Source organism: Amblyomma americanum, chromosome 1 (genome assembly GCF_052857255.1).
Source record: "Amblyomma americanum isolate KBUSLIRL-KWMA chromosome 1, ASM5285725v1, whole genome shotgun sequence".
In the NCBI taxonomy this organism is placed as follows: Eukaryota; Metazoa; Arthropoda; class Arachnida; order Ixodida; family Ixodidae; genus Amblyomma; species Amblyomma americanum.
The window spans coordinates 166086181-166111599 of NC_135497.1; the positions used below are offsets into that span (position 1 = coordinate 166086181).

Sequence of the window (25419 nt, forward strand, 5' to 3'; positions counted from 1 at the left end):
TCAGGAAATGAGAGACGGGGATTCGTTGGACGCTGGCTGGAAGCCGCACATTCGCTCCTTCTTTTTCTGCACAAAGCTTGTTAACACTCACGCCAAACATTTCGATCGGAAATTGCTCGTTTCTGAGAACATGTTGATTTCAAGCCATGCATCCAAGCTCCATGTAGTAATGAGTACACGGCGTGCAAAATAATTAAGAGAGAATAAGGACCCTTGAAGCATCAATAACTTCGTTCGGTATACAAACCCCGTACCGACAGTATTCGGACCTGTTGCCTCGAAAAAGAGAAGCAAAGAACTCGTCCAGTTTCGAGAGGGCCCACTTTTGAACTGTTCTGGGTGATAGGTTTTTAACTACACACGATTCTGAAAACTGAACCGAAGGAGCCACGCCTGTGAATTCTCCTCGCCGACTGACACTGGCCGCATGAGCCGCAAGATCATGGCCGCCCGCCATGGCGGTAGACTGCTCTCGTCAAAGGTAATGCAAAAGTAATCTTTTCGAGAGAGCGATTTGGCAGATCGCTAAACATTAGTACACACTCGCTGCTGGAAACTTTTTCATTTCTATAGCGGCGAAGAGGAGGCGGTATTCACCGCAGATTAGCGCCCCGAACACGCACAAAGTGCGTGGCCTCGTGCGCCATACTTCGCGGCCGCGGTCAGTGACTGAACGGGGCGTGCACGACGGATGGGAGCCGAAGCAACCACGCTGTCAAGTTGGCGGGCTGATAACAATTCCATCGAGAGCAAAGCAAATCACTTTTGAAAGACGCCCGCTTAGAGCATCAGATAATGCAGGCCCTTATTTGCCTTGCGCTGCGGCCAAATGAATGCGCGCACACTTAGACAGTGTACGTAAGTTTCGACTGTTGTTACTATTTTTACTGCATGCTTCTGCAGCGTATCGAAGGTTAGTTCCCTACATATTTACCTTGCCTCGGTACTTTTTCATTTTCTTCTTTTTCTGACTGCTTCTTTGAAACAAAAAATGCTCCAGCTGGCTTGAGTAAAGTTAAATGCACGTATAGTGTAGCTCCTCCTGTGTATAAAGTCGGCAGTTTTTCTCTTCCCCCTATCACTGTGTTCTCTCTTTTTCTTTTTCTGCTCACTCTGCTTCGAGCTGATGGGCTCAGTGCACAATCTAGGAGGCCTCTGCCGGACTGGTTTCAGTCCTCTCTTTTTACCGTGGTGTTTCTACGATTTCGCACTGGATTTCTGAGGAGAAAAGCAGAATGTTCTTGCACTCTGGCGATTAATTACATCTCCACAAATTCCTGCATGGCATGTGGATGGTTTCTCTCTCACACCGTTACTCATTTCTGCCCATGTGAGTAATGTGATTCGACCTCGGTGGTGTCGGTAATGTCAGAGCTTCGTTTGAAATCAGCCCTAAAATTATTTCATTCTTCAATGGTTTCACTTCAAAAGTTAAGCACTGTACCCGCGATCTCAAGCCCGACGTACCGTCACTACCTGCAGCAAAGGGGATACGTAGCCTACCACCAAAACGGACACAGAATACGTCAAGGACATCCTGAGGCGCTCATCTTGCGCTCTTCGCACTAGTTCTTCCCTTGACTGCAACTTCCGCATTGGCGCCTTTTTTCTTGACTGATGAAAAGCGTTCTATTTCACTCTCAATCCCTAGCCGCCAGCTTCAACGCCATAACTTACATCCGCGTGCCTTCAGCTGAATCATGTCTTGGCGTTCTTAACCCATCGTCTTTGATTTGCTTTCGCTGTCCGCTACACACACTGCCTCCGAAGTGTACATTCAGGCGTACCCCTCTCCATGCCGCGTCTGACTTTCGCCTTTTTGGCGATGATCGCTTCATAGTGGTCCCCATGTCACCCCCTGGGGTTTTTTTCCTTCTTTTTGCCGTCTGGTATTCTCTTTTTTTTGGCCCAGATTAAGCGTCTAAGTGATCTCTAGCAGCCTTCCTGCCACCCTCTATACCAGGAAATTTCCCAACCTCATTGACTCGGCCCGATCCCTTGCAACCCTCGACTACGTATTCCTTCACTTGGGGTCTACTTTTTCAGCATAACAGACGACCGGCCATGTGGAGTGTGAATTACATGTTGAGCCCAAGGTCATCATTTTAGCTTGATGTCAAATAGAACATGATGACATCACTTGTTCTCTAATCCGTGCTGCTACCGTCTTTCTGTCTTTCGCTAACTACTCTGTCCTTAATCTAAGCGAAAGTTCCTTCGTCATCCTGCATGGCTCAGTTGCATAGGGGAGTACTAGGGGCAGCATACATGATCAAAACAGCCCACGGCAAAAAACTTAATTTAGCATGCTCAGCATGGAACGATTACCTCAAATGCACAAACCAATACTGTCGAAACATGTTTAGTCATGGGAATGCGCCAAAAGCTATCTAAATATCTACGGTATCAGAAACGGAATTCGATATTTAGTGAACAGATATTTCTTGAATAAATACATTTATTTAAACTGTACATTCCTTCCTTGCAACGATTTTTAAGAGAACTGGCAATGTCGTTATATAGATAAACAAATAATAAATAAATTAATAAATGCGGCATGTTACTTTTGTCCTCAATGACATACACAAAACTAGGTTACAAAACTCTCCTGCTCTTCAATATCTGAGCATAAAAAAACGTCTAGAGCTTCACTACGCAGACATTCCTTATTGCGCTTGTGTTCGTCTTCGTAAACATGGAAACACGAAAAACATGTTGCATGAGGTAAGTTGGCTTGGCATCAATATACAAACAGCCTTCGGCCGGTTTGTTTTTTCAAGAAGCTTCTGCGAACACAGCTTGCTGGATTGAAGCAAGCTGCGGCCGCAGATGCGATCGGACGGAGCGGAGTTTGAAGACTGCGTCGCCTTCAAGTGCCTTCGTCCGTTGCTTTCAGCAAGCCTTTGCGCCAGGACAGCTCCAGCAGGGAAAATTGCCTAACAAGAGTTGCATAACGCTAAACACGTTTCCACCACCCTTCCTCGGTGCAGTGGTATGTGGCGCCTGACACATATCGCTCCTCGCCACGGAGACTACACTTACATAGTGGCGAGCATGGGGCAATACAGACGTACTAGCCTGCGGCACAGGATTTTACAGGAGCCTCATATAATGAACCATGCATCGTGACGCACAACCATCTCCAGGCAAACAAATCAACTGAGCTTCGCGTCGTGCTGGCATAGCCATTTTTGCAGTTAAGCAGTGTACTTGTGGGTAGTTGCCTTCATTTGTCCGTCTTTTCATGTTGTGTGTCCTGTTGTACTTTCGACTGTTGTCTTAAGGATGTCCTGAACTTGTCGCTTTGCATTCCATTTCGGAAGCCCGAGGCATTTTTGAATAAAAATGAAAGAAAAGTTTAGCCAGTAGGGGATTGTTAAGGGTCGAAGTACCACGAAAATTTCCATGGCCCTCCTTCTCTTTCTTTTCTATTTCTAGTCCTATTTACTTCATAACTTGCCGCCTGAAAAACATGGTATGATAAAGGCCACCGCGAAACACAGAATTCGCATTAACTAAGCTTGGTTTTGGACATTTCGTTCTATATATATTACGCCTGAAGATTAGGCATACAGCTTGTGCACGTTGCCCTAGGAGCCGTGTACTGAATTTCATTTTCTCAGCTATTAAATGTTCCCTTCCCAGTGCAGTGAAAACAATAAAAGTCATTAACTAGGCACACACTGATTCGCTCTCTTCCTTCTCTTGTCCTTCACCAATCATAAAAAGTAAGAGATCCCGAAAAAGTTATGTCTAGCTACGACACTCAATAAAATCAGTGACCGCAAGGGATGACTATGAGGTGTGCTGTTCTGTGTCCTTGCGCTTCCACACTTCATTATGACCTACCAACAAGCCCAAATTGCTATCCTTCCGCAAGGCATATTTTTCAAAATTTTTTCGACGCCAGCTAGAATTTCCCTTTTCTATCTTTTTCTGAGTGTTGAAGCGATCACAAAATGTTCAAATTTGATCCTTTATTTTTTTCATATAACAACACAATGTAACTGGCTTATTCTAACACGTATGGTGAGCTCTTTGCTACCCTCTCTGTTCATCTATTTTTTCTTACTCTGCGACCGCAACGTTCGCAGCTTTAACATTTCTGTAAAGCGCTTGTGTTTCTAGAAGGTAATGCAAGAACTGGAATTCCTGTCCATTTCTTTATGTTCGAGAGTTTTCTATTGTAAAATGCCAGGCGCGCCTCATTCGTTCTGGAGCTTCTCTTTCACATGACGCTGTGCGCTCTCCAGTGCAAATCAAGCGAACTTTTTTCCATATTCGCGGTTATACCTCCTGAACCTTTTACTGCATCTTAATTAGGGCTTTAAGCTGATCGTGGCTTTTTTACACTCACTTCGATACGTGGTTACGCGAAATACACCCTCCCAATTTTTTAACTATATCAGGCGAGCGTTTTCTGCCCCGTGCACCGGCGCCGAAGCGAAGGAGAGCGGAAATCGGGAGAGGGAACAAGCATGCGCACCGATCTTGGCGCTGGAGCTGACGTCGTCCGGTTGGCTGTTCTGTTTCGTGCAAAGCAACCACTGCGAAGCAAATTTTACGGCCAAGTTCTGAGATCGTTTGCTTGATGTTCTATCCGCTGCGTGTTTGTGGCTGTGGACTGGTGCAAACGCGCAACGTTCCAAGCACGACACAATGCACCGGTTGGATTTGCGGGTAGCGTCTAGAGAGCGTTTCTCTTATTGAAGTTAATGTGCACATATCGAGGGTCGTCTATAGTTAGTTTTTCGTAAGTTCAGGTTGCAACTGGTTTCTTTGGGAGACTAGGTTATTTATCGCAAATGTGTGCTCTCCTCAGGTATCGCCCGCAATATATGCAGCGGATAAAAACAATTGGTCGCAGCTTCTCGGGGCTCCGACGCATGACAGCCGATGATCGGCAAAGGTTGCTTCGAAATAATCAGAACAGCTTAGCGGACGACGCTCACACGAGCAGCAGGAATTGTGGGCATACCCTTGCCTTCGCATGCTTTCTTCTGTGCTTCTCCTGGAGCAGCAGCGCCGGGCAGTCGAAGCTCTCATGATGTATAGTTAAAAAATTGGGATGGGAGTGCGTGCACGTACTTCGGTGGTGCTGCTTGTTGTACAGACGGTGAAACAACTCCAAAAGCCACGATCAGCGGGAGCTTGTAGGGAAGATGCACTAAATGGTTCAGGAAGTGTAAACGCGACTATGGAAAAGTTCTCGTGAGTTGCCGTGTAACCACGTACTGTACGCGTTGCTATCTTGAATAGAGAAGAAACCAGGTGTTGAGGCGATAAATATATTTGCAGTACAGAGAGAAACGCGAAGGCCCAGGCATTCCAAGGAAAAGACACTGGCTACACGCAGTACACATTGTGTGGCTTCAGGGATTATCCCGCCTAGCCTGCTCGAAACGTGCCGAACCACAATTGCTTAGGGTAGATGCGTTCATATTTGAAGAAGGCGCCGCTGTTCAGTGTGCAGACAACGGCGCCACGTGCGGACGTTATTCCATCGGCGCCGCCTCGTGCTCGGGCAAGCGTGGTCCGTGCCGGCGCACGTGTTCGGCCGCGGCGTCGCGCAAGCGGTCTTTTTCGGTGCCCGGAGAATGGCCGCGGCTCGCGCCAAGGACCGGCGGCGGCGTCGCCGACGCGATTGTCGGCGCGCTCGGGGCTCAGCCGCGGAAGTATTTCCAGGGGAGAGGGGGCGGCCCAAAATAAAGCCCGCTCTCTGGGATCCGGGCCAAGCGAAAAGAGCCGCGGGGCCGCAGTCGCGCACGCCGCTCGCACCGGGTCCGCTTCGACTGGCCTGCGACCGAAGGGCGCTGTCCCAAGGACCGGGTAAGGGCCGCAGGGGTCACCCCTTGCCGCCGCCGGACTCGCATGCACGCCCTCACTGCGATGCTCGCGCCTGCGCCCACCCCCGATGCCTTTGGGAAGGGACAGCGGGCACGCCGCCTCGGCGGCTCCGATGGGCTCCGCACGCCTAGTCGTGCGAGAGGGCGGCGCGTCTTCTTCGTGACCAGCCTCACGGTGAAGGTCCACAACCAGCAGCGAGTTAACGGTAGTGGGTCGCTGCGGGAGACGCGCAGCTGGAGCTACTGTCACGGAGGACCCCCCTGCAGGCGGAGGACGCGTTCGACCTCTCGGTCGAGGCGGCCTCACTGACTCGAGAGGACGGGCGTGTTGGGAATTACCTAGAGGGGAACATCATTTTATCATTGTTTGCTCGTCGCTTCTGTTGAATGTTTGCTCATGCTGAAGTATACGAAATGGAAGATGTCAGAAAGGATTGCGTACTTGATATTCCTGCTGATTTGCACAGTTCGCTTATACCGAGGCATGGATGTGAATATTATTCAGAGGCTTTGATCTTGACTTCCTCCAATAGCTTTGTAGTGGCGAAAGTGCCATTGAGCATTATATACGCAGGCCCAGCGCACTTTGGTAACTGATCCGGTTGTATTTGTTCGTCTTTAGTGTTTTTCGAGTAATTTTTATGCTAGTAATAATGCGTGTGATGTGTTTACGTGCAACTTTTTTCTGCTGGCATGCATGCAGTGATGTTTTTTGCAGAAATGCGCGCGTGCCCCATCCACTCCTGGTGTCAATGGTGACTAGAATATTTAAGTCACTGCGGGTTGTCTGAACATGTAACAGTATATGAATATCGCGTTAAAAAGAGCACCCGTCACTTTAGGACGTTAAAAGTGTTATCTCTAATCTTTTACGGCACTAGGGAAGAGCATTTCATGCTAATATTTTTAAGAAACGAACATAAATATACTTATGCCGGCTTGACATTTACTGAATATGATGTTAATTAACTAAAATGGGCGAGAATTGTGCGACATCGCCTGCCATATTTAAATTCCTACGAAACAATATTGGTATACAGCAGGTCTACAGCATTAATATATGCGTAAGGGTCGACATCTACCGCAAAGTGGGCAAATGAATATATTGGGAATAAGGGCTGACTGGCAAGAAATGGTCGGCTTTGAGCTGCCTGTGGGCCCACTGTTAGTAACTTGCCAGCATTGTTATTTCTCAGTGCCTTTAGTAATTCTCTTTTTCATTATTCCAAATTATAACCAGCCAGCCAGAAGGAAAGCAATAGCTGTTGCTTACTAGAGCGAAAGGAAAAAGGCACTCAGTTGTGATCAGTTGTACCAAATTTACGTGAAGACGATAATATTAACAAACAGAGCAGCAAGCAAAGCAATGTTATCTTACGCATCGCGCCGTCATGGCTGGCTCTCTCTAATGTTGCATTACTGAAATGTCTTTGTCTGAAAAAGGGGTGGAGACGCCAAATTTTTGGTTGGCGTTCCTTTGTTTCAAACGTTGCGTATTGCCCAAGGACGTGTGATGTACGCTGTGCAATTCATATGTGGGCGGTAAATAATTTCTGTTTCGGTTTCTGGGTGCCGGGGTGTGTTGTGACGTCACTATCAGGGAAGAGCAACAACCCTGGTCACATGGGACCCAAAAATTGTGACGCACGCACTGCTGCGTCGTCTGCTCTCGTACACGTGCTGTGCATAGCAGCGCCTTTCGAAATTATGTGCCGGCAAACTTGGCCGTTACTGCGATATGCTGCGAAAAGCCAAGCGAGCGAGGGACAATACCGAGTCCTGAAACGAAGCGGTTCGCTTCGGCCGATCTCAGTCGGTATACCGCGTATGCCAGCACGGTTTCTGCGTTGTATTTCGCTTTGCCACGCCGACGCCGATGCTCGGCGGATGTCTGTGTCGGTGACCCGTAGCTGACCCTGGTCACATTACAGCGACACGATGTCTCCCTTTTCCTACCGACCAGCATCCGTCTCTGTCTTCACTTTGCTCCGCCAGAGAAGCCGCGCTGCGCGAGGCTGCTCAGGGTCCCGTGGCGGCTGATTACGATATCTGCTGCTTGTTGAGCAGACAGCCCATGTATTCGCTGAATGAATGCTCCCAGACAATTTTACAGGATTCAGCATTTACCGCACCGGTACGTAAACTACCCCAAGAATGCGCCCATGACGACGACTGCATCTCGGCGCTAATTTTGTTTACGTATATGCTTCTGTATACATGTAATTGCGCGTTAGTTCGGCATAAATTGCAAGCTGCGTTCCACTTAGGTTAACCAAGCTCTTCTCTTTTGCTCCGCTTGTACGTCTACTTGCTTGCGCAGTGCGATCTTTGCAAGAATCACCGAAGAATGCCAGCGCCAGCCTGGGGAATGCTTCATAGCCAGGATGTTTACACCGCATAGGACCGGCGTTTCTGACTCGTTGTAACTACTTTTTCTTATGAGTGCACTGCTTGAATTTAAATTGATTTACCTAGAGGTATGTTCGGCGCCCATTTGCGATAATTAAAATGGCTTAATTAGTTGCCCTCAAGCGACGTCGACGACTGCTAGCTGCCGCCGCGGGTGCCTGCAGCATTGGTCGACAGAATGGGTCACACCGCCAAGCAGCGGCGCTTACCGCTCGAGGTATTGGCGTCCTAAGATGTAACCAATCCTCGATTTCAGGTCACTGTTGTCAAAACTACGCTAGATGACCATTTGTATTCGCTAAAGCTCGTGATCTCGCTCTCCACAATCGCCGACATCGCACATACGAACCCGGCGGACTCGCTAAGCCTATTCGTACTGCAGCCGAGCCGAAGGGTGAACATATGAAATGTAGTCGCTCGTTTCGCTTATTCGTTGTACGTACAAGGTATGAACAAGATCAACTCTAGTCATCGTCTCATCGAAGGGAAGGTTTCGCTCGGCCGCCGATATATGGTACGTCACGTTACTGTGCTGTGATGTCACTGCTATTCACTGATATGGTTCCACAGTTCTACGTCACCAACTATTAACGCTAGCTACGGGTCTATATCGTGAGAAAAAGCATTTAGGGACTTTTTGGAGCTGAATTACAATATATTTTAAGCGTTTGTTTCATCCAATACTTCACCGTGGGTGACCTTACATGCAGAGAAGTCCGATAAAAAGATTATTGTAGCCTCAAAGTTTGGTGTCTCAACCCCTCTAAAATTATGAAGCTTCCTGTAAGTGGTCGATCCTGCTTTCCTTCGACACTGAAACGGTAGTGTTTATGATTGGCATGCAAGTCCCAACGTTACAAATAATTTTAGAACGTTTGGCTCGTTTAAAAAGTCGATCACTATCGATCTCCCTTTCCCGGTATTGTCCTCCACTACGCATAGCGTCATTAGCAATTAGCATAGCTGAACTCACTAAATTAAGCAGCGTCTTGCGGGGTCGGCCATGTTTGTTCATCGCACTAGTAAAAGCAGGATGGCTGGCTGCGAGATGAGCAGTACGAACGTCTTGCTGCGAGTATTACAAGTAAAGAAATCGAAACAGTCTGCGCTTGTAATGAGAGGCGTTTGCATATCTTGTGTGCTCTCATAACCTTATTGTTTTCTGCCTTAAACTTGCAATACTTCATATACCTACATGCAATGTGTCCAAAAACGAGCTATGGAATGTCACTCACGGTTACAAGTTTTCGACCCAACTGATTTCTCTACTGATGTTCGCAATCCTTCCTACGCGACGCATGGCACGCAGTGTTTCGCAGTTTTCAAAAAAAAAAAAACATGCCTCGTAGCTATTAATGTTCCAGAAATGCGCATTTACAGTGCTTAGGGTGTTCGACAGGATAATATGCTTTCTCGTTAAATACATTCTAAATACTGGACATGTCGAGCCACTTACCGCTGATGCTGCGCCGGCAGAGTAAGTAAACGCAAGGCTAATCACTGAAATGTGCTAAACATTGAAATTGAAAAGATGCCAATTTTTTTCTTTTCATTGCGTTTTAAACCATCAAACTGTTACCGGCCGCGTCTGCTAGCGAAGACCCAGTTCTCTCGCTCTATTTCGAGCTTCACCGAAACATCGCTTTGTCTCGCGCTCTTTGACACCGAAAGAGATCGAAAGCGTGTTCTTGCAAAAAACGAACAACTACCAAACAAACACTGAGCAAAACTTCACCAAAACGGTGGTCAGCTGAGTGCTCAGCAAAGGCTTTCTGTTGATCACCTCAAGTTTAGCGCAGTGCCGCGTGCCGCAAATCTTATACCTTACTTGCTGCTTATGGAGAGCCTCGTGCTCTTAACCAATTTGTGCCCTCGATTCGGCACGCGCAGAGAGCGCAAGAAGAGCCATTGCGTTCGCGGACTTCCTGGCGTTGCTTCATAGCTTGCTCTCAAAGGGCCGTGCAGCACTCTTCATGGCCCTGTCCTGCGTTTCTTTCGATTGCTCAGCACGTATTGTGGCAACCACTGGGTCTCTTTTCATATCCCAGAGGATGGGAGACCAAGTCCACTATAGCGCGTCTTTGAAAATGAAAACGAAGATGCAACACGTTGGCGCATGCATTTGTTTATATGGCTCCGGATGCGAATTTGCCGCGCTACATCAGGCATGTCCTTGCAGTTTCCAGCACGCTAACGATGCCGACCGAAAAAGCCTCAGGGGTAAAAACCGCGGCGTGAACTAAATGGGGCTTCAGAGCCCGTTGATGCGACATTCAGTGGTGTATTGCGTTGTACGCAGCATATTCGCTAGCCTCGAGTTGCACAAGTAATTTATCCGTGTTTCGCGGTTGGGAAGTAATTCGCTTGGTAGGCTCCTTTTGTTTCCGCTCGTCTCGCTGTCTCATCTTCCACCTGACAACAACAGTATGACCAAGGACGCTTACGTCTAGTACTAACAGGATGCGATAACACTCGAAACAAGTAGATAAAGGCGATCAAAGCGGATGTCGTGCGTTCTCGGCTCTTTTTTTTTTCGTTATCCTTTTCGTGCTTTCCAGATGAGCACCTTTGCTAGATCCGTGCAAGTATGGCGAGGCTTATTTCCATGCGCAGCCTCCCCCTCTCTATTTACCTGGAAAGAAAAGCTAGCTTGTGTGGGCACTGCATGGCTGAAACTGGACATTCGAAGCACGAACGTCTTCGTTTCATTCTGAACGCTCCTAAACAAGTGGCTCCACTAACACCAAAATAATCCTGGGCGTTTAGCTTCACGTTAAAGGCTCAGGACGGGTGAAGTTGAGCTCAGAAAAGCCACTCTCGGATTTAGAGATTCTGCTGGAATTGTTCTTGCTGTGAGCAATGTGGAGCTTAGAGTAGAGTTTAACCTCCGCTGTGAAACGCCTCCCGTGCACGCGGCTCACCAAAAAAAAGATGTTTGCGCGGGATGTCTCGATATCTCGCTGACTTGAAGTGGCCAGGTCGCTCTCGCTACTCAGTCCCTGAATACTGCGGCCTCGACAGCTCCGTGCACGGCGGTCTTATCGGCCGCAAGCCAAACAATGCACCACTCGAGGGCCAGGAATACTCCAACTTTCTTTCTGTCTTCCTGCACTGTATCAGTGGCGCCAGCTATGAATGGGAAAGAAAATTTCAGTAATCGCCAATCAAGCTCAGCCGAGAAAAGAACGAGAGAGAAAAACAACGCGTCAGCGGATGCCAGAAACCTCGACCAAGAAACTTGGCTTGTTCGCACATTCTTCCTTTATTTTTTTTATCTAATTATGTAGCGTCTGCCCGGTGACCATAAACGCAGTACCCCGTGAGAACCTTCTCCGGGTTCATTGTCCCGCGTGAAAAACTCGGTTCTAATTCCCGCATATCCACCCCCCTGTGGCGCGCGCTCTCTTTGCTCGCCCTCTCGAGGCACCTTTTGTGTCGCCCTGGGCGTCAATGGGGCTCGTTTGTGTATACAAACAACGCTTGTCTGCTGACCGCTTTCGCCGAGCGATCGGAAACCGGGAGATATGTGTCGGACCCGTGTAAGTGGTTTGGCTGATAGTGCTCTCGGGAAGTCACTATCAGCCAAACCATTTTGGAAGTGACGTCACAGATTCAGGCCACTTGTTTGTGCCTTGCTGCGGGCCTACTTTCGACACGGAAGCGCACAATACGTTTGCACGGAGCGGTGGCGCAGCGAGGCTCATTCACAAAATTAGGTTGGCGTTGGACGAAGTCCGCGTGAAATCAGAAGTGGGTCGCTAATCTTGGCAGCGGAGCAACACCTGAACGCTCAGGTGTCGCCGGGATTTTCTTTGGGGCCGTGTACGCAGCTCGTTGTGATAGTGAAGTTTCGAGCTGCGCGACAAAGTTGGCTTGACTGTCGCCGCGTACGTGGTACTGGGGAGCGAGGGATTCTGCCACAACTTTGTGCGGTTTCATAGCAAACTACTGCTTTGAGTTTGAGTGCATGCGATTTTTACGATCGCGGATGTGAATGCGAGCACCTTGAAAGCAGCGGGAAGCTACTCCGAAACGCCCCACGCATTGCGCACAAACGCGTTCATTACAAAACTTCGTGAAAATAAAGCAAGTTTGGAAGACGCTGTTGCTCCTTAAATATTACTCGTAACGCGTGCATTGGGCGGCACAGGAAGAACACTTGGGTCTTAGCGGCCCAAGATAACTGCGCCTAGCCACGATGTCTCTTTTTCTCAGGACGTTGTCACTGAACTGCTCGTCAAAGGGGAAGGTTCAGCTGAGGGACATTCATGACAGTCTTCGGCGAACGTACAGAAATGCGTGTAAGAGTACGGGTAGCCTCTGAGGATAGGTGAATCCGAAAGGCACGAGCACAAATGCTAAAGGGAGCTGAAGCGCTTTGCAAAAAAAAAAAAATGAGTTAACAACTGCCGTTCGTTTTCTTTCTTTCTTCCTTTGAATGCGAATATCATGCATGAAATGCGCAAAACTATGCGCACAGAACTTCAACAAATAAAAAATGTGGGACCACAGCACCGTCCCGTACAGTGATTCTGGCTGTCGCCTGTGATCGGCCACAAGTATAACGGTACGTTACAGATATATAGTGTCTGCACCGACGCTATCGGAACTAACAGGTGAAACGCCGTCTGTTACGTTGTTTTCCGGGTCGTCTTTTCAAATATTCCTTGACTGTGGACAGTTTTAGAGCAACAACTGTTTGGCCTATATCTTGGGATTTCGTGTTAGGCGCGCCATCGCGTGACAATAACTGCGACATTTTGTTCCCCAGGCACAATTTCATATCGCTGCGATACTGCTGCAGGTGCCAGCATTGTTGTGCATACCTTAAAATGCTGCTGCCTGGCTTCAAAATCTTAGTCCAGGTAAACATTTAGGACCTTCGAATCCACACCACAGCTCTGCGCAGCACATCGGGAAAGAAATGTAATCGCCCTAAGCAGGTGCGATGCCAAGGGTGCATCGGGAGCCCTGGTCATCAAAAAGGGTAGTTGGTAATCCGAGCATACTATCGGAAACACACAGAGCAAAGAGAGCCAGGGGCTTCGCGCGGCAGTGCAGTTTCTTTCCTCTTGTACGCAGCCGCGGTGGCTGAGTGTGGTTATGGCGCACGGCTGCTGGCCCGAAGGACGCGGGTTCGGTCCCGGCCGCGGCGGTCGAATTTCGATGGAGGCGAAATTCTAGAGGTCCGTGTACTGTGCGATGTCAGTGCACGTTAAAGAACCCCAGGTGGTCGAAATTCCAGGAGCCCTTCACTGCGGCGTCCGTCATAGCCTGAGTCGCTTTGGGACGTTAAACCCACATAAACCAAACCAAACCATCTTTCCTCTTGTCATAACCTGCTCGCGAACGAGCTCAGCGCGACCTTAGCGGCTGAAAATTAGCCTCCGCGAGAGAGTATCCATACAGTGGCCGCGCATCGGGAAGAAGAGAAAGCCTGGGTCAGATCGCGCGTCTTAAAGGTGTGACACAGAAAGGAAGCGAAGTTGACCACGTTTTGGCCGTCTTCTCTTCTTTTTTTACAGCGCGGCCTCTACTTGCTTGTCCGTGTGTTGAGAGGTGCACACGTGACCACCCCGGGCACTCAGCATTGTGCAACCATAGTTGTCATCTGCTGGGGCGCGCGATAGTAAGACGCTGCCAAACGCTTCGAAAGGCCTCTCGGACGCTCTCAGTGCTTCTGCGCAGGAGTTATGATAGTTATAAGGAAATATGCGGTAGAAGCCGCACATCGGGTGGGATCCTGAACAGTACTGTGAAGGAAGGGATTAATAAATGGGGGTGGGGGCGGAGGGCACAATATCGACACTTGGTAATGACTTATTGCGGCGCAGCTGTAAAGAAACCTACATGGTGGTTACGATACTCAGTGCTCCTAATGTACCGCCCGGGCAGAAGCGTGGCGTCGATGTCAAGATCCAGCTGTAACGGTGACAAGATGCAGCTCTGAAAGCCGCTTTAATACTTAAATTATCATAAAAAACACATAAACTACAATAAGTCTTATTCGCAGAAATCACCTGCCACAGCTGTGGTGTAATGACGCATTTCCAAGAATCGTAACCGTGTTGTGAGCTTTTTTGCTGTTGTCGCCATTTAGGTCATTACGTAAACAAATGGTAACGTTCAAGCGTATGTATCAGAGAATGTATGAGCCGCCGCGATAATTTGGAGGCTACGGCTATTGAGCACTGGTTGATTGTTTTGATCCTAGCCCGCGGTGGCCGCATTTTGATGGAAGACGAATTCTAGAAAAGTGTGTGCACCGAGTCTTCTTGTAGTTCTTTTCGCAAAAGCTAATCGCAACGGTGGGACCAGGCTCCTTATATGAGCGAGGACGAAGCCTTTGCGCGGGCTTCATTCGAGCTGACTTCATTGACCGCTCCTGTGCACTCATTACTGAAAAGCACTGATAAGGCGTCATCGTCACGGAAGTGATTCCAGCAGATCATTGTTGCTCTTGTGGGTTTGAAATTGTTCCCCTTCGTAGCAGCGACCACCATGCTGCTAGTTTTTCTCCTGGAAAGTTGGAAAAGACAACACTGTCGTGGCCGGCGTGCTGTTTCCGCGACTTCGCTCGAACTTCCGTCGCTTGTGCTCCCACTCGGCCAAATGTACTGCTACCGGTGTTGATGTCACCTAGCCAGTTTTTTCTCCCTACTTGCCTCCTCTGACACGCCTCTCCTAGGAATAGCATGGAAAAAAGTGTTCCCTTTCCTGGATCATGAGGGGTCTCCGTCTGGAACCCAGAGGCTTTCTGAATTCGGCAGACTCATCGACAGACGCAAGAACGGTTCATGTTAGAACAGATGCTTGGGCGAGCTGGTATATGCCGACATGAACAGCACGTACTCAGACGGGGACGGAAGGGCAGACACACAAGAACGGGAAGGATATCCCAAGCAGCAGCTTGCCTCTGTATCCGAATCAATGCTGCGAAGCTTAAGAAAAAAACATGAAAGAAGATGAGGGCTGAACCAGTAAAGAAAAGAGAAAAGATAACTGTGGTTCCCTATATTCACCGTTTCGTACACAGACTCAAAAAGACAGGCAATCGAGCAGACGCTGGAGCTGTTTGATCGGCTCCCATAAAGCTAGGCAATATTTTCAGAAAACTTAAGGCTGGATTTGTTGCGCAAGAGTATGCCCGGAAGCACGAGAATAATTTTGTGGCGTGTCAAGAAGATATCGCCTGCACCATCCCACTGTCATGCAGCGAGCAATGCGCAGGCCACACGGGAAGATGCCTAGACGAAAGTCTGAGGGAATGCCACAACAATGTGTACAACGTGGTCAAAGGCACCTCGGCACACACTGCAGAGACTGTGAACGTGAAACTTGCCAGCCGTATTTAAAGCAAAGAAACATTGTTAAGAAAACACAGAAATGAGCTAACGGGGAAATTATTGCAGCCGCAGAAATCGCTAGGTTTAAGGAAGCATGCGCCAGCAGCCCTTTTTTTTTGTCAGTATCGGCAAAAGAGTTTAGATGTTTAGCTGCAGGCAAGTGACGAAGCTGTTCTTCTTCAGATTGATTGTGTGTATAAGCGAGTGTGATTTGTCGTCATGCTTTTCTTTTGTTGTCTTTGGTCTCACCTATTTTTTTCCACGGCCTAATCAATGCAATTTTAGTTGAAAGTCTTTTTCTTTCGTCCCCATCCGAGTACGCGCTGTTCATCTCAAAATAGGTGATGACTCGCAGGTGCCTTGTCCATTGTATCGTTCACTCTTGTGCATTGGCCTGTGAGATTTTGGTCTTTAAAATGGCTGACGCCACGTCTAGATTTCACGACGCTACGCGGACTTGTGGAAGCCAAACATGTGAGTCGTGTATGTTACCCTGTATATATGCAAAAAAAATCAACACTGAGCTCGCACAGGAAACGAATAACGAATTTCTGGAACAGCTGAACAAAAGGAGCGGGGCTAAGCACGAGGCGCCTAATGGAGTCTTATCTAAAACACAGTATCGACACCCTATCTGCATGGGGCGGCCTTTGGCCGCTGACGAGGAACGTCCCAGGCAGTTGATTTGCCACTGAAAGCAAGTCGTCAGAACGCCATGTACATGTAGTGTTTCCACGAATAAAGTCGTGTGAGCGAGCGTACTTGACAGCTGATTTCGCTTATTATTAATGGTCTTCATTCGTCTTCCACGAACCAATAATACGGTAGAACGAACAACATTACCCGTCGACTGAAGCACTTGAAGAAACCCTGTAAGAGTCACTCTTGCGGAGGGGAACACACATGGTTTGGTTTAGGCTTATCTTATGGCGATTTAACGTCCCAAAGAGACGCAGGCTATGAGGGACGCCGTAGTGAAGGGCTCCGGGAATTTCGGCCACCTGGGGTTCTTTAACGTGCACTGACATCGCACAGTACACGGGCCTCTAGGATTTCGCCTCCATCGAAATTCGACCGCCGCGGCCGGGATCGAACCCGCGTCTTTCGAGCCAGCAGCCGAGCGCCATAACCACTGAGCCACCACGGCGGCTGGAGCACACATGGATATCAGCTTTGAAGACAAGAGTGAAACTAAGTGGATAATAATTATTTTCTCGTTAAATTTTAGCGCAGAGATGCGCCAGAAGATAGTACAGGGTGTCGTCGCTGAAATTACTTTTATAAGCCAACGTGCTAACATAGACCTCGTGTCTCGTACCACGCGGTTGGGCGACGGGGATGAAGACGGCCCTACGGCTGAGGACTGCGCCTGGGTAGCTGCCGCAGCCACTTTACCCGCGTTCGAAAGTACCCAGCCAGCGTATCCTGCCCTTAACAATAAACCGTCTCCCACTCACTCAGAAGGGGATGCAACGTACTCTTGGGTTGCGACGGTCGTCCTACGGATAGAATGCGGTCGCTGTTCCTTCGGACAACGTGCTACTGGCGGCTAGCGAGAAGGTCCATAGGTTAGCTTCCTACGGTGGAGCGTTGTCTTTTCCTCGTCTTTTAAAGGGGCCATCATCCACTCCTCGAGCTTCATCATCATCATCATCATCATCATCATCATCATCATCATCAGCCTGCATACGCTCAATGCAGGGCAAAGGCCTCTCCCGTGTATCTCCAATTAACCCTGGCCTTTGCCAGCTGTGGCCACCGTATCCCTGTAAACTTCTTAATCTCATCAGCCCACCTAACCTTCTGCCGCCCCCTGCTATGCTTTTCTTCTCTGTGAATCCACTCCGTTACCCTTAAGGCCCAGCGGTTATTTCGAGCTTACCGTCTTAATACACAGAGCGGGCATGGCATGCCGTCGTGAACATCTCAGCGAAGTGGTGCGGACCTATGAGGAAAGTAGCGCTAATACATAGAGCTCAAGGTTTTTTCATTTCTTATGGTGGCTTTTCTACGCGCCTTTTGATTGGTATTGGTTAGTGGGTTTTAACATTCCGGGGCAACGCTTGGGCTATACGTAGGGGCTGCGCTTTTCTATTTTCTTGAAAATTCCGTGGATATCTTTCAGTATTTTTTTTTTTTCAGAACGGAGTTCTCGGGGTTTCTTGGCGAATATATTTGTTATGAATGTGGGTTACCGTTTTTTTTTCGGTGATATAATAAGGTATTCTTGTGCTGTCAAGCGTTAGGTGTGCCCTGCTATTTTTGTCAGCCCGAGAACTCAATTTACTAGTAATTAACACTCAAGTCGTAGCCAGAGCTATGCTTCTAGGCGAACGTGTTATCACCATTAAAACATATGTAACAATATTTTATAATGGAGCCGTTGGATAATAATGAAATTTAAAGTTTACTTCTAAAAACATGGTTGTGATGTCATCGTTTGGGTTGTTGCGCTGTGTTGACGGGACCTCACGTTGTCTGTGCAAACGGCCGCGATCGAACTGTCGCTGAACCGTCGCTATAGCCATAACAGGCCGCTTTTTTGTGACTCTTATGCATGGTTTCGCATCAGCGCCCCTACATATGTGCTACGGAGAAACTTACTTCGCCAAGTATAACTGCGCTAAGCCGGTGATGACAGTGAATAAGTTGCGCTTCCCTAGCAAACGGCGAAGAGTTGGAGTTAGCCGGTCTACAAATGTGTGTCAGATGGCTGAGCAATGGTTCAAAACAACTGCGCTGCTTAATCCAATAGTACAACGGTACTAAGTGTTACTCTTACTCAATAGCCAGCTAGCTTCGGTGTGCTTGTCAACGATACTGACCTTTTTCGATTAAAACCGAATTCTGAAAATTCCACTACGCGTTCTTTTATTGTTTTTTTCGGTTCCCTATAGCTAAGGGATACCGTAGTGAATGGCTACGGATTAATCTCGGCCGCCTAGGGTACTTTAGCGCGCACTTACACCGCACATCACAAGGGAATTTTTGGGTTCAGCCTCCATCAAAAATATAGCCGCCGCGACCGAGATTGAACCCGCGACCTCGGAGTCAGCAACCGAACGCCAAAGCCACTAAGCCACCTCGACGTGTCCATGTACCTTATGGGGCGGCACGGACGGCGGCCGGCATGTGACGTCAACGCTTCTGTTTCTCCGCGTCGTCACCGGAACCAACGCCATCGGTTGTGTCAGAAGCCTGGGCCAGCGAGGTTCCATGCCGTAACCGAAATTTGTCTCAATTAGACCAAACATGTCCTATTTCAGGCCCTTTTTCTCTGCAACAGCTTGAAAACTCCGTCCATTTCGAAAGAAGTAAGACAGTTTTGGCTATTAAAATTCTCTAAAACTACGTAAAAAACGCCCATCCGACAAATTTTACCCCTAAAATACCCCGAAAAAGAGATAAAGTTCCCCAAATGGAACATCACTGGTCCGGGCAGCAGCGTCGTCACGCGGTCTTGTCAGGTGGGTCTTCGCTCCTGAATGAGCTAGCAGAGGGGGAGAGTGAGGAAGAGGAGGAGACATTTGGCCTTCTGGCTATAAAAGGTCCTTTCAACGTTTCAGCTAAAGTTGCGCCGTTCGTTTCGTGGAAGCTGAAAATCATAACGTTGGAGTGTATGCGTGATGTTTCAGAAAGGTTAAACTATGGCGGACAGATGATTTTATTACTATTTGCCCAAAAAAATAATTTGATAATGTTTCGGTACCAGAATGTTTGAGGTGAGTTAACTGAGTTTCATTTGAAACACGGAGGTCAATTTGTTGTAGAACCCAATAGAAATGCTGATTTAGGAATCAATTTGTTCTCCTTAGGCCCCACACCGTGCAATTTTGGACAAGTGCATTTTTTCAAATAAAAGTTGCTTATAAACGCATTTTTTTCTAATATCGTAGCATTGCACCATAACAATCACTATATCCGTAGATCTTTCCTAGAGATGCCCGTATGTTTAGCTATTCGTAGTCAAAACCCACCCCATTGGTTTTCTAAGACAGTCTTAACTACTGGGCGCGAACGCAGGAAAAACTATAAAAGCAAGATTTTGCGACGCATCGAAAGCTTAGGCCCTTCCCATCGGTAGGTTCATAGCAATATCTTGAAATATTCCGCAGTCGCCTCACAATTAAAAGTGGTGTCTAAGAAAGCTGGATTACTATTGCTCGAAGCCAATAGCTTCTTAATTCAAGTAAAACCGCCATTTTTGTATGATAAGCGCATTTTCGCGAGACTGTACATTATTATGCACATCATTCAGTGAAAGCACCTCGGGCAGCTATCAACAGGACATGATCTCGCGGCGGCAGGCCCATGTCCATGGGTTCGAGCTGACCACACTCGACTGTTTGGAAAACGATGTCAAGGCTATCCCGCTGTACGAAGCGAAGCAGAACTTGACTTGGCGTTCATTTTATGACCACGAACAGCTCTGCCTACTCTGTACGTGTTTATTCGCTACGCTGAAAGGTCACTTAGCGTTCTTTTAAAAGTCCTGACACCTGCCGTCGTTTCTCAGTTGTTTCGACATTCGGTGATGATGATGAAGATGATGGTGTTAGATTTTAAGGGCCCAAGGGCAGCTTCGGCCAAAGAGTGTCATGGCACGAGATATTTCCGTCTTCGCCCATTTGCCGAACATTTCACCTCAGACAAGCCGAGCACCAGGCCAGGGGAAAGCTTGTGCCCACTGCATCACCGGTGGGAGCCCTGCTGCAATGGGGATCGAACCCCGCACCTCCCGCATGCGAGGCGGATGCTCAAACTACTAGGCCACCACCGCTGTTCGCTTTGGCGTTCGGCTGCTGTTCCCAAAATCACAGGATCCTTACCTGGCTGCAGCGACCGCATTCCGTTGGAAGCGATATACAAAATACTTTCCCGCGTAGTGTGAGCTGTGAGAGCATGATAAACGACCTCAGGTGGTAAGAATTAATCCGGAGCCCTCCGGGGCTACGGCGTCCATCATAGCCCACGTGTCACTTCCGGACGGTAAACCCTACATTTACAATTAGTTATTTTTTTTTATGTGCTGCTGCTCGGTACCTCGACCGACATGGTGTCTAAGATAACGCCGCCGCTAGCATTGACTCATGACATAGGCATGAATTCGCTCTCACGAAAATGTGCAAGAACAATGAAATTAAGAATTCCGCGCATGGCAGCGCACACACAAAAAATAAGACAACCGATCAAATGTTTTCTTGGCCAAGATTGTTGCTGGATGAGTTTTGGCCTTGACTGTACGTCTGAGCTTATAAGAAAATTATAAAAAATTCAAAATAGGGCAGATAGATTTGCTCTTGGAAACTGCAGCCGACAACTTAGTATGAGAGAATTTATTTATTTATTTATTTATTTATTTATTTATTTATTTATTTATTTATTTATTTATTTATTTAAGTACCCTCAGGGCCCGAGGGCATTACAGAGGGGAGTGGGGTACAATAGACAAAATAACAAAGGAACAGCAGTCACAAGTAACACAAAAATGTGAACAAAAATCTGGCTCGCGCAAATCAGTAGGTTACAGCAAATACAATAAAACAAATTAACAGTCATTTAACACGAAATTATGAGCAAAGAATAAAAGTAGGCCTAAAAGTAAGCATACCACGCAAACAAGCATACCACGCAGACCAGGTCTGTTTGAACTACCACATAAGCTGAAAAGAATAAAGAATTCAAATTTAAATTTAAATGGCAAGAACTAATGATCCGCAGAGCACATCTGAGATTAAAATTTTCCTATAATATTTATTATTCTAAAACAGGCATAAACCACGAAAAATGGGTCCAGGCACTACATTATACATTCAAGCGACTGGAAGGTCAGGGAATTTTCTTGTAAGGGTGACGTCTTGCGTTATTCTTTTTTTTTGTTAGAGTCATTCGAGACTAGAACAGTCTAGCATAAAGGCTTGATCAAGTTGGTGGGACATGCTCTGGGTGGAATGGCAGGGGTGGGAAAGACGTGGACGAAAGAAAGAAAACACACACACAAGCCTTTGTGTGTGTGTGTTTCTTTCGTCCACGTCTTTCCCACCCGCGCCATTTCGCCCAGAACAGACTGCCATCCAGCATTGTATGTACCGTATCGAATGACGCTTTTTTCCATGAACTGAATAGCCGCCGCAGTGGCTGAGTGATTATGGCGCTCGGCTGCTGACACGAGAGGTGCGGTCTCGGTCCCGGCCACGGCGGTCGAATTTCGATGGACGAGAAATGTTAGAGATCCGTGTACTGTGCGATGTCAGTGCACTTTTAAAGAACCTCGGGTGGTAGATATTTCTGGAGCGCTTCCCTACGGCGTCCCTTATAGCCTGAGTCGCTTTGGGACGGTAAACCCCCATAAACCAAACCAAACTATGAGCTGAAACAATCTGTTCATGTCTAGTTAAATCTGTAACCCCCCCCCCCCCCCCTCTGCTGTAATTTCCTACGGAGCGATGCAGGAAACAAATAAATGAATAAATATGTTCTTTTTGTTAGGTATTTCCGCAAATTAGAGATACCGGTCACCAGAAATTCCATAGAACAATGGCGACGGATCAAGTTTTTTGAAAGGCTACCCACAAAGCACGCTGACGTTTCCCGCCTTTATCTCGCCGGATGCGTGACGATCGAGGTGGCAAAATATTCGCTTGGCGTGGGACTACCAAGATAAGACCCGTCGCTGGGAAGAAACGAATGGACCGCGCACTACTGAAGCGGGAGCAGAGGCATACTTCACGCTGCTTGTGCTGCATCGTTGTCAAGTCAAAAACACCCTGTAGTCTTCCTCCTCACCCTGACCGCGCTAATCTGCTTTCCTGCGATGGCCAAGTTCATTTGGTGCAGAGGGCGCTGACCTACACGTCGCCACGTGGCAGAAAGCAAAAGTAACCAGGCAACGTGACTTGTTTGCTAGCTGAGCAGCGGTGCACTCATGGCACCCTTTAATCCCTAAATCGGTGTAGAGTAAGAAAGGCCTCACCTTTCGGGACCGTTTCGTTTTCATGGGTGCCGTAAAGGTTTCACTGCAGGGCTTAGTAGCAAACCCCGTTGCTAGTTACTTTTGGCAAAGATGATATATGGGCGCCGAACGCATGCTGCACCTCAAGACTGCTTGCAGTGCTGCGGAAGCCAATAGAGGGTAGAACAGCTTCCACAAGTGTGCTGCCCTCACGCAGCCGCAAGCCCACTCGCGAACCTTCTGGAAGCCATCGCCTCGCGTTAGTAGCTTCCGCTCCATTGCGAACAAGTTGCGAGATGGAGTATTGTCAGACGAAACGCAGCACTCCGAGCCGCATGCGGGTGACGTAAATACTACAGCCGGCGCCGTAGCTCATAGCGTCTCACACATCGAGTCCCACCGACATCTCACCGGCAGGCGTGAGCACCTCAGCAAAAAAAAAAATTCAAAAAAAAATTCCATCACCGCTCTACCCGCCGCGGTGGCTCAGTGGTTAGGGCGCCTCGACTACTGATCCGGAGTTCCCGGGTTCGAACCCGACTGCGGCGGCTGCGTTTTTATGGAGGAAAAACGCTAAGGCGCCCGTGTGCTGTGCGATATCAGTGCACGTTAAAGATCCCCAGGTGGTCCACTACGGCACCTCTTCTTCCTTTGTTCTTTCACTCCCTCCTTTATCCCTTCCCTTACGGCGCGGTTCAGGTGTCCAACGATATATGAGACAGATACTGCGCCATTTCCTTTCCTCAAAAACCAATTATTATTATTATTATCACTGCTCTCTTGAGCTATATATCGCATCAGATTTACTGTTGCACCAACTGCGGAACTTTCTATGTATACTAAAGTACTAGTACTATTTAATGATGTGTTGCAAACATGTGCGAAGTTACGTCTTCAATACGTTTGAGTGAACTTAATTGAATTCATTTGCGGGCTTAACGTCCCGAACTGACACTTAGGTCTGGAGAGACGCCGTATTGCAGGGCTCCTGATTAATTTAGACCACCTGAGGTTTTTTACCGAGCGCTGACATCGTACAGGGCACAGGGCGCCTTTAGTGTTTCGCCTCCATCGAAACGCGGTAACCGCGGCCGCGGTTCAACCGGGTCCTCCGGTTCAACAGCGATGTTTCCTAACCACTGAGCAGCCGCGGCGCGACCAATACGTTTGAGTGGGTCTTACGAAGTGTCGTTGGAGGAGGAAATGGAATTACTCCTTCACGCTCGCTATTACCATGCATGGACACTACGGAAACATCTCATCTAGCGCAAAAGACACGAACACAAAAGAGGTGTTTTGGGTGCGTCCAGACTGGTGTCGGAGGACAGGACGCATACAGGACGCCTGCCTTGTGTCCGTATCCAGTTTTGTCCGGTCCTGCGATGCCGGTCCCGACGCAACCACGAAACACCATCCATGTGTTCGTGTCTTTTTGCCCTATAGTTAAGATGTCTCAAATGTCGACCGACAACCAGCCCAGCAGAGCGCCTTATTCCTGAAAGGCAAGAAATGGGCTTTGGGATTTCTTCTTGAACATTCGACGTCAAACTTGATTACAATGCTTGAGCGGCGCACTACCCTGGAAACAAAGTGATGTTGGTCATATGTTTAGGGGAAGCCCCCAAGGTGGAGTAAATTAGTAATAGGAGAGTAATTACTCATTGGCATCCACGCAAGCTCAGCCATAGAGTAATTACTCCCTTATTACAAATTTACTCAACCTTGGGGGCTTCCCTAAACATTTGACCAACACTATTCCCACTTCGAGTTATTCATCAATTCGCTCTCGCCCTACCATAAGCTTGCCGTCCCGGTCAGTTCAGTTGGTGGAGCGACTGCTCCGGTGAAGCGGTGGTCCCGGGTTCGAACACCAGACCAGGACAAATTTTTCTTTAACCGCGAAGTTTCTGAGAAAGCTGTATAGGTTTCCTTTGTAGCCGTGTGGCTGCGCTTGGGTGGATGTCAATGAGTAATTACTCCCTTATTAATAAAGCGATGTCTTGCCACAGCTGCTAGATATTAGAGGGAGCGCTGAACTGCGCAGAAGTTGAGCCGCACAGAAACACAAGACAGGTGAGCACGAGCACTTGCCCTAAAAATCATCAGCTGTACACGTCTACGCTTTTATTATCTGTTGCGCGCTGCTAGACGGCTTCGAACAGCGAACAAACGAGTGGACTGCAGCCAATGAGGCCCCATACTAAAAACTCGTGTAGCACAGAAAGCTTTATTTGCAAAAATTTAAAGCTATTAACGCATGTCAGTTTTTTTTTTCTGAATAATCTCTCTCTAATAGACCCAACTAGCTTTGCGTAAAGGTCTACTTTATGGCCCCTCACGACGAATGTTGCAAAGAACCGCATATTTTCCTCGAAATTCTGCGGTACAGGTGGTGCTCACTAGCACATTTTCGTGCCCGGTGCTTTAACACGGACGCCACAAAAAAACCACTGGATCGCAACAGCGTCCGCTCAACAACATCGATCTCAAATTTAAAAGAATTTTTAAATATTTCTGTGCTGTGTGTACAGCACTGTTCCTGCGGAAACACGGAATTCCTCCCTGTCATAGAAGCGTAGTTTATATGCTAAATGCTGTTGTTAGACTGTACAAGCAGCTCCCTTAAGTGTGAAAGGGAACAACCAGTTTACGCGTTAAGACCAATTTTCCGGTATCAACCAAAGTTGAAAATGTCGTTTGGATAATACATGCCAAAACGAAAACTAGTTAGGAAACAGAAAAAAAGCGTGCCTGCCAGGCAAAATTACGGAGAAACCATTAACTCATTTCTCAAACTTCGTTCAGTTTCATATTGAAGAGACCTGCACCTCCCGCCTAGAGCTTACATTTTGAGAGTATTGTCATT

At 47.9% G+C, this 25419-nt stretch overlaps 1 protein-coding gene across 4 annotated transcripts in view; it reads left to right on the forward strand.

Moving 5' to 3' along the window:
* The window catches only part of LOC144114127 (uncharacterized), a 93328-nt gene that overhangs the window by 23960 nt on the left and 43949 nt on the right, over window positions 1-25419 (forward strand). The window contains exon 1 of one of the 4 annotated variants that reach the window (XM_077647633.1): window positions 5701-5829. The exons of 1 other annotated variant lie outside the window; for it this stretch is intronic. The gene's annotated coding sequence lies outside the window, so the exon portion shown is untranslated. Of the gene's footprint in view, window positions 1-5700; window positions 5830-5899; window positions 6053-25419 lie in introns of those variants that run through there. 2 more of the 4 variants (XM_077647635.1, XM_077647638.1) reach the window with 2 other exon arrangements.